At 42.6% G+C, this 8,801-nt stretch overlaps 1 long non-coding RNA gene across 2 annotated transcripts in view; it reads right to left on the bottom strand.

Moving 5' to 3' along the window:
* Positions 1–3,833: 3,833 nt before the first annotated feature.
* Positions 3,834–8,801, bottom strand: part of LOC108517150 (uncharacterized) — an 18,633-nt gene continuing 13,665 nt past the window's right edge. For both annotated transcript variants that reach the window (XR_001882016.1, XR_001882015.1), the window contains one exon: positions 3,834–4,112. This is a non-coding gene — a long non-coding RNA (uncharacterized LOC108517150). The remainder of the gene's footprint in view (positions 4,113–8,801) is intronic.

The following is an 8,801-nucleotide window of genomic DNA, read 5'->3' as shown; positions in this document are numbered from 1 at the left end:
CAATCTGCCATTCTCCAAAAAAAAAAATATATATATATATATATTATCTTAGTAAAAACCATGCAATTCCTCTCCTCCTACTCCCATTAATCAGTTGCCATGCTTAAGCCACTCTATAAAAATACTAAGCACCCAGTGAGGTGCAACTGTCTCTCTTACCCTTCTATGAGGAAACTCCAATAAATAAATTGTTTCAATGCTTAGATCTTTATTTGTGTACATCTTTAAGATTTAAAAAAAAAAAAAAGGCAGAACTTAGGAACCTTTAAGAAAGAAACCAGTCAAGGTGGTTCATGTCTGTAATCCTAGCACTTTGGGAAGCCAAGGCAGGAGGATTGCTTGAGTCCACAAATTTGAGAACAGCCTAGGCAACATAGCAAAGACCCTGAAAAGAAAAGAGAAAGAAAAAAGAGTAGAGAAAAGAAAAGGAAGGCGGAAGAATGAGAGAGAGAGAAAGGGAAGGAAGGAAGGAAGGAAGGAGAAGGGAAAGAGAGAAAGAAAGAAAGAGAGAGAGAAAGAAAGAGAGAAAGAAAGAAAGAAAGAAAGAAAGAAAGAAAGAAAGAAAGAAAGAGAAAGAAAAGCAAACAAACCAGTCAAGAGGGCCCTCCTTGTTCAATACATAAGGAGTCTTCAGTTGATGGGGAAGTTCCATTCTAATTTCCAAAAAGACTTAGATAAATTATAGGAGAAAGAAAAAAATCCACATTCAAATTGGAAAAGAATCAAGTAGGATACACCTGGAGAATACATGGGGTGCAAGGACACTACTCTTTTAATAATTAGACAGGACATCTACAATGAGAGCTGGCCTCTGGGACACCTAACATTCTCTGATTTGCCACTATTCAGAACAGTATGGGAAGCACTTCCCTATCTCCTCCTGACTCTGGTGGCACACCTATATGAAAATCTGCCATAGTTGCTGTCTCTGTCCTTTTGTGGTAAATTAGATTTTCTCGAACAGTCAAAGATCAAAGGCAAGATGAGAGATTAAGATTTATTTTCTTATATGAGTCATAGCCTGGATCACCAAACAGAGTTCACCAAATGTTTTGAGCAGCGATGACAAGACTGAGACAAGATTATGGAGTTCTGGTGTGACATTTAATTAAAAGTCTTCATCTAATCAAGGGCACTGTCACTGTTGGTGACAGTGTAAATTACCCATCACCCAGAAATTCTGCCTCTGGGAATTTATCCTAAGACACTAATAAAGAATGTGGGCTTACACTTAGCTACACGAATATTCACCAGACTGCTCTTTTACAAAGCAAAAATTGAGAAACAGCTTAAATTCCCAAAAGAAAGGGATTAGTTATAAAAAAAAAAAAAAAAAAAAAAAGATAGATGTAAGACTGGGCACGGTGGCTCACACCTGTAATCCCAGAACTCTGGGAGTCCAAGGCAGGTGGATCACTTGAGCTCAGGAGCTCAAGACCAGCCTGGGCAACATGGCAAAACCCTCTCTCTACCAAAAATACAAAAAATTAGTTGGGCATGGTGGTGCATGCTTGTGGTCCCAGCTACTCAGGAGGCTGAGGTGGGAGGATGAGGTCAAGTTTGTAGTGAGTCAGATCACGCCACTGCACTCCAACCTGGGTGACAGAGTATAGACACCGTCTCAAAAAAAAATTTTTAAAGATAGGTGTTCCATGCTTCCATAAGTGTAAACACTATATATATGTACACACACACACACACACACATATTTATATATTATACTCTAACATAAGGTTAAAAGAATCTGTAGTATTCCCCAGGTTAATATTGGATGGATGGGATTATGAATATTTTAGATGTTCTTTTTGTATGATTTGCCCATTATGAGCATGAACTGTTTTGTAATACAGAAAATAATGAAAAAAATTCACTGGTTAGGGGTGCAGTTTACAGTCCCATTGCTCAGGCTTAAAGTGAGCATAAATTTCCCTCTTTTTCTGGCTGCAGCTCATGAAGCAGTTTGGTCCAATAGACATTATCCACCTTCTCCAGGGCATGCCCAGCACTGCAAACTGTGGGGGACACAAAGGTGAAGATGGGGTACGTTCCCTGCCCCTGAGGGACTCAGGCCAAGTGAGCATACATACACCTCAGCAGAAATGCACTGGACATCTCAGGGAAGCCTAGAATTTGAAGCACTCCCGGGCCTCCCAGAGACGAGATACTACATTAAAGTGCGTTGTAAGGCAGCACTATACTGATGTAGGCTTCCAAATGCCTCCCATCGGAGGAACCAGCTCACAGGAGAAGCTAAGTGCTCTCAGGAGAGCTGGGGTGTGGAGTGAACAGCACGTGAGGAAATGGTTATGTGACATCTTTATGGCAAGCACATACAGGCAGGATTTTTTAAATGTCGCAGCTATCCTTCCAGTAGGAATACTCATCCGATAGAGTAATAATACTTCCCTCCTATAGAAGAATACTACAAAGACACTATATTAAAGGAAGACATTTCACTTTCTTTTGATACTAGACATCTTCTGTCTTCTTGTCTGAATTTCAAGTGTGCTAATGCTGATTTTCTTCATTGCAATTGCATGCTGCCCTCTAGTGTTCGTCTATATTATTACAACCTGTTGTAATAGGTTGAAGGTGGAGGGGAGGGAGATCTGGGGGAAAGGAAATGTAATGGACATGGGATAGAACTGTCAAAAGCACGCAAACAATAGCCACTTAAAAGGTGAAACATAATCAATCGTCCTATTTTTTCTGTAACAGTAAAAAATGTTCTTGTTTTGGGTCGGAATAACAACAGCTAATATTTATTTACCATGTGCCAGGCACAATGCTAAGGGCATTGCAGACATTAAATCATTTAACCCAATAGAAGAAATAAGAAGTAGTGTTTCATAGATCAGTAGGGTGATTATAGTTTAGAATAGCCCATTGTATATTTCAAAAGAGCTAAGAGCATAATTCAAATGCTTCCAGCAAAAAGGAAAGACAAGTATTTAAGGTGGTGGCTGTCCCAATTACACTGCTTTGTTCTTAACAAGTTATATAAATGTATTAAATTATCACATGTACCCCCAAAATTTGTATATCTATTATGTATCAATAAAAAATAAAATTCAAAAAAATTTCATCCAACAATCCAAAGAGGGGAGAACTATCAACTGCTCTGTGCATGTGCAGTGCTTCAATGTCACATCAAAACAAAGCAAAATCAGGGAACAGGGTGATAAATGGGCTACAGAGCAACATGCCTAAGTTTTGTTGTGACTTCTGCAATACATACCTCACCCATGACTGTCCATCTGTGGGAATCTACCATTGCAGTGGGAGGAAACACAAAGAGAATGTGAAAGACTACTACCAGAAATGGAGGAAGAACACCTACGACTCTGTTCTCTGCTCCTCTTCCTGCAGGGGTGATGATCCAACCTTTCCCACCTGGACTCTCCCTGTTCTTCACCAGGTATGATGCCAGCAGCCCGTCGGGGAGGCCCTCCCATGATGCCAATGATGGGCCCCCCTCCTCCTGGATGATGCCAATGGGATGTGCTCCTGGAATGAGGCTGCCCATGGGAGGTGATATGGTTCTGTGTCCCCACTCAGATCTCACCTCGAGTTGTAATAATCTTCACATGACGTGGGAGGGACCCGGTGGGAGGTAATTGAATCATGGGGGGTGGGTTTTTCTCATGCTGTTCTCGTGGTAGTGAATAAGTCTCACGAGATCTGACGGTTTTGTAAAGGGGAGTTCCCCCGCACACGCTCTCTTGCCTGCTGCCATGTAAGACATGCCTTTGCTCTTCCTTTGTCTTCCACAATGATTATGAGGCCTCCTAAGCCATATGGAACTGTGAGTCCATTAAACCTTTTTCCTTTATAAATTATCCAGTCTCAAGTATGTCTTTATTTGCAGCATGAGAACAGACTAATACAGGAGGCCGTATGCCAATGATGCCTGGGCCACCAGTGATGAGTCCTCCCACCCTCCCACAACAGTGCCCACTTGGCCCCAAATGACTTGACCAGACAGATAAGAATAGAGGCAAGGCCTCTTTAGATCAGTTTTATATTACTTGTTCTGCTTCACTGGGAGATCATGGTGCTGTGACTCTGGGTGTTTTCTTAACAGCATGACAAAGAAGACTTGCTCCTCCTTCCTATCAAAAAGAGAATAGTATTGGAGGGGAGAAGTGGGACCAGAAAAAGTGCAGTTTTCATTTGTATTGTGAAATGTGAAAATAAAATTATCAACTCTATCAGTTAAAAAAAAAAAGGAGCAAAATCAAGGGATACATAATGGATATAGGGTCCTGATGTCATCTAGAGGTACACACTTGGATCCTCAGGGTGTACGTGGTAAATGTGGTCATGGGTGGAGATAAGCTTATTTAGGGAAAAGGGGTAGATTTAGAAGCGAAGGGAGATCAGGGATGAGGCATGAGTCACTGCAATATGTAAAGGTTTCACAGAAGAATATTAGCCAAGCAGAAGAGTTAAGGAGGAAGACTAAAGAGGTAGGATGAAAACTGAGAGTTATCCAAACCAAGAGATGAGACAGTCTCAAGGAGACAGGGAATCACAATACTGGAAACTGCCAAGAGGAGATGTACAACATGATGACCAAAAAATCTCCATCGGATTCAGCACCAGAGATGTTATGGTGACCTTAGCAGCAGTGGATGTGGCTGAATGGTGGGAGCTGAAATCAGCCTGGAGCGAGGTGAGCTCTGTGGGAGAGGTAAGGAAACAGATAATACAAGTGGTCAGCTCCTTCAAATCTGTGTCAGTAAAAGGCAGAGAGGAGGAAGTAGCAGCAGGCAGATAACTGGTCAAGGGAGGGCTGCATTTAAGATGGCAAGATGAAGCGTGTTTAAATGTAGACAAGAAGGATCCACTCTACTGGTAAGGACAGGAGGATGAAGATACAGAGAGACAGCATAGCTCAGTGACAAACAGCTCAGCTGCTGGAGCTAGACCACTTAGGTTCAATTCTAGCTTCGCCTGCTGCCTGTGGGACTTAGGGCAGGGTATTTGGCCTCTCTCTGACTCTGTTTCCTCATCTGTAAAATGAAAAAAAATAAAATGAACTACTGTTATAAAGTTAAATAAGAGTGAATAGAAAGGGCTGAATTATAGATGGAGCCACTTTGCTGATGTAGGATTCCAGAGCCACACCAAATTTCCCCTCTCACCTGAGTTTTGCCCCTAGAGACACATGATTGTTCTCTTTTAATTTCTCACAACTGGATAGTTACTGACTCAAAGGGGTTTGCAATGGACTAAATGTCTGTGTCCTCCCAAAATTCATATGTTGAAATCCTAACCCCCACTATGATAGTATTAGGAGGTAAGGTCTTCAGGAGGTAATTAGGTCACGAGGGTAGAGTCCTCATGAATGGGATTAGTGTCCTTACAAAAGGAACCCCAGAGAGCTTTCTCACTGTCTTTGCTTCATGTGAGATAAAATGGGAAGAAAGCAGCCTGCAACCTGCAAGAGGCCCCTCCCCAGAACCTGACCATGCTGGCACCCTGATTTATTTCCCACAGCCTCCAGAATTGTGAGAAATAAATTTCTATTGTTTATAAGCCATCCAGTCTATGGTAATTTGTTATAGCAGTGTATTAGTCTGTTCTCATGCTGTAATAAAGACCTACCCGAGACTGGGTAGTTTATAAACTAAAAAAAGCTTAATGGACTCACAGCTCCACATGGCTGGGGAGGCCTCACATTCATGGTGGAAGACAAAGGAGGAGCAAAGGCATGTCTTACATGGCAGCAGGCAAGAGAGCATGTGCAGGGGAACTCCCATTTATAAAACCATCAGATATCATGAGACTTATTCATTGTCGTGAGAACAGTATGAGGGAAATGACCTCCATGATTTAATTATCTCTACCTGGTCCCACGTTTGACATGTGGGGATTGTTACAATTCCAGGTGAGATTTGGGTGGGGACACAGTCAAACTATATCATTCCACCCCTAGCCCCTTCCAAATCTCATGTCCTCACATTTCAAAACCAACCAAGCCTTCCCAATGGTCCCTCAAAGTCAACCCATTTCAGCATTAACTCAAAAGTCCACAGTCCAAAGTCTCATCTGAGACAACGCAAGTCCCTTTACCTATGAGCCTGTAAAATCAAAAGCAAGTTAGTTACTTCCTAAATACAATGGTGGTACAAGCATTGGGTAAATACACCCATTCCAAATGGGAAAAGCTGGCCCAAACGAAGGGGTGCAGTGGCTCATGCCTGTAATCCTAGTACTTTGGGAGGCTGAGGCAGAAGGATCACCTGAGCTCAGGAGTTCAAGACCAACCTGGGCAACATAGTGAGACCTTGTCTCTACAAAAACTTTTTTAAATTAAAAAAATTAGCCAGGTGTGGTGGCACATACCTGTGATCCCACTTACTTGGGAGGCAGGAAGATCACTTAAACTGAGGATGTCAAGGCTGCAATGAGCTATGATTATGCCACTGTACTCCAGCCTGGGTGACAGAGTGAGACCCTATTTTAATCAATCAATCAATCAGTCAATGCACCACTTTTTAGAGGAAAAGCCTCTCAAGTCTTCCTGGGATTTGAGGTCTGCCATTTCATCAGGGTATTCTGGATGGGTAGCTTTAAGGGTGGGGCCTTTCTGACTCAGCCTGGGTGCCCCAAAGACTTCAGCACCAGAAAGAGTCACTTTTTAGTCCAGGCAGTGTCACCTACTTGTTTGAAACAGCATCTAACTGCCCAGAAGCCATCCTGCCCCTCTCTATAATGTGCTTCCCCACAAAACTAGTAGAGTTTGAACTGACAGTTACTTCTCCTCAAATGAGATCCAGTTCCCTGAATGCTTCAGGGACAGTATTGGGTGGTGGCTACAGTCCCATCTGACCTCTTCTCCTGTCTAGGTCTCTTGGCTTTTCTATCTATTCAGATTCCTTGCCTGAACTTTTGATATAATGATTGTAGTGATCTGCCTCAGTATCTAACATCAAGACACTCAGCAAGTTTTCTCTTGAAACTGCATCTCCAACTCGTTTCCACCAGATTACATTCTCTATGCTTGAGAAAAGAACAGCACAGGACTAGCCACCTGCTGCTTGGGACATGACGCCCTGGGCCTTGCTTCTGTCCCCGTTAGTGCCACCTTTTTGTTTCCTTCACACTTGGGCTCCTTCCTGTTTTTCCAGTTCTGTCCTCTACTATCCCACTTCAGAACGATTTCAATAACAAGGAGTAAAGGATCACCTCTCCCCCTTGCCTGCTAAATGCAACTGAAATTGGAAATAAAACGACCCAACCTCAGCTAAGTTGCAGATGCCAGTCATCAAAAATGAAACCTATAGATTCCATCCATTTTAGTAATTTCCCCGGAAGACATAATTATTATTTTTTTTTAATTTTTATTTTTTTGAGATGGAGTTTCGCTCTTGTTGCCCAGGCTGGAGTGCAATGGCAAGATCTCGGCTCACTGCAACCTCTGCCTTTCCGGTTCAAGCAAATTTGGTTCAAGCCTCCACTTCCCAAGTAGCTGGGACTACAGAAATGCACCATCACACCTGGCTAATTTTGTATTTTTAGTAGAGACAGGGTTTCCCATGTTGGTCAGGCTGGTCTCCAACTCCCAACATCAGCTGATCAACCCAAATCGGCCTCCCAAAGTGCTGGGATTATAGGCATGAGCCACCGAGCCTGGTCTGACATAATCATTTTCAAATTGATCTGTCCTTGTTTTTAATTCCATTCTATAGCTGATATGGGAATTCAGTTACTTAAAAAATTCAATCTCTTAAAATTAAAAAAGGGGGCCAGGAGTGGTGGCTCACGCCTGTAATCTCACCACTTTGGAAGGCTGGGGCGGGTGGATCACTAGGTCAGGAGATTGAGACCATCCTGGCTAACACGGTGAAACCCCATCTCTACTAAATATACAAAAAAATTAGCTGGGCGTGGAGGCAGGCGCCTGTAGTCCCAGCTACTCGGGAGGCTGAGGCAGGAGAATGGCGTGAACCCTGGAGGCGGAGCTTGCAGTGAGCAGAGACTGCACCACTGCACCCCAAGCTGGGTGACAGAACGAGACTCCATCTCAAAAATAAAAATTAAAAAAAAATTTAAAAAGGGAATCAATTAAACAAATCATGCTCTATCTTGTACTGAAGAACCAAGACCTACCTATATATTCATAAAATTCTCATTAAAGTATGAATTAAAAGCTATAAAAATAATATGCTGTACACGTCTTTCTGAAGTAAGCACACACTGAAATCTGCTAATCAGTGATTCTTCAAGTGAGGAGCTTCAACTGGCTTTCCAGGATATTCTATTGGGATTAACAAGGGAGAAAGAAAGCAGGTATTAAGAAATCAAAAAGTGAAGTGATTATGTTCATCCATGTTAAGGAGTTTACCTAGACTTCAATGATCCCCTCAATAATACAGTGGTGAAGCATTCTAGAATCCCGCAGCTGAAAATGTCGAGTTCGATTATATTATTGTTATACACATTCCTTTTCATCAACGCGTAGAAGCAAATCCAATAGAAGCTAATTGAGCACAAGATGCGGTGTTCTTAAAGTTTCATCCCTGAAGCAGCTGCATCAGCATCATTTGGAAAATTGTTAGAAATAAAAATTCTAGGCTGGGCGCAGTGGCTCAAGCCTGTAATCCCAACACTCTGGGAGGCTGAGGCAGGCGGATCACGAGGTCAGGAGATCGAGACCATCCTGGTTAACATGGTGAAACCCCGTCTCTACTAAAAATACAAAACAAACAAAAAAAAACTAGCCGGGCGAGGTGGCGGGCGCCTGTAGTCCCAGCTACTCGGGAGGCTGAGGCAGGAGAATGGCGTGAACCCAG

The sequence above is a fragment of the Rhinopithecus bieti genome, unplaced genomic scaffold (genome assembly GCF_001698545.2).
Source record: "Rhinopithecus bieti isolate Rb0 unplaced genomic scaffold, ASM169854v2 scaffold_36840, whole genome shotgun sequence".
In the NCBI taxonomy this organism is placed as follows: domain Eukaryota; kingdom Metazoa; phylum Chordata; class Mammalia; order Primates; family Cercopithecidae; genus Rhinopithecus; species Rhinopithecus bieti.
This window is presented reverse-complemented; position numbering and strand designations above follow the sequence as displayed.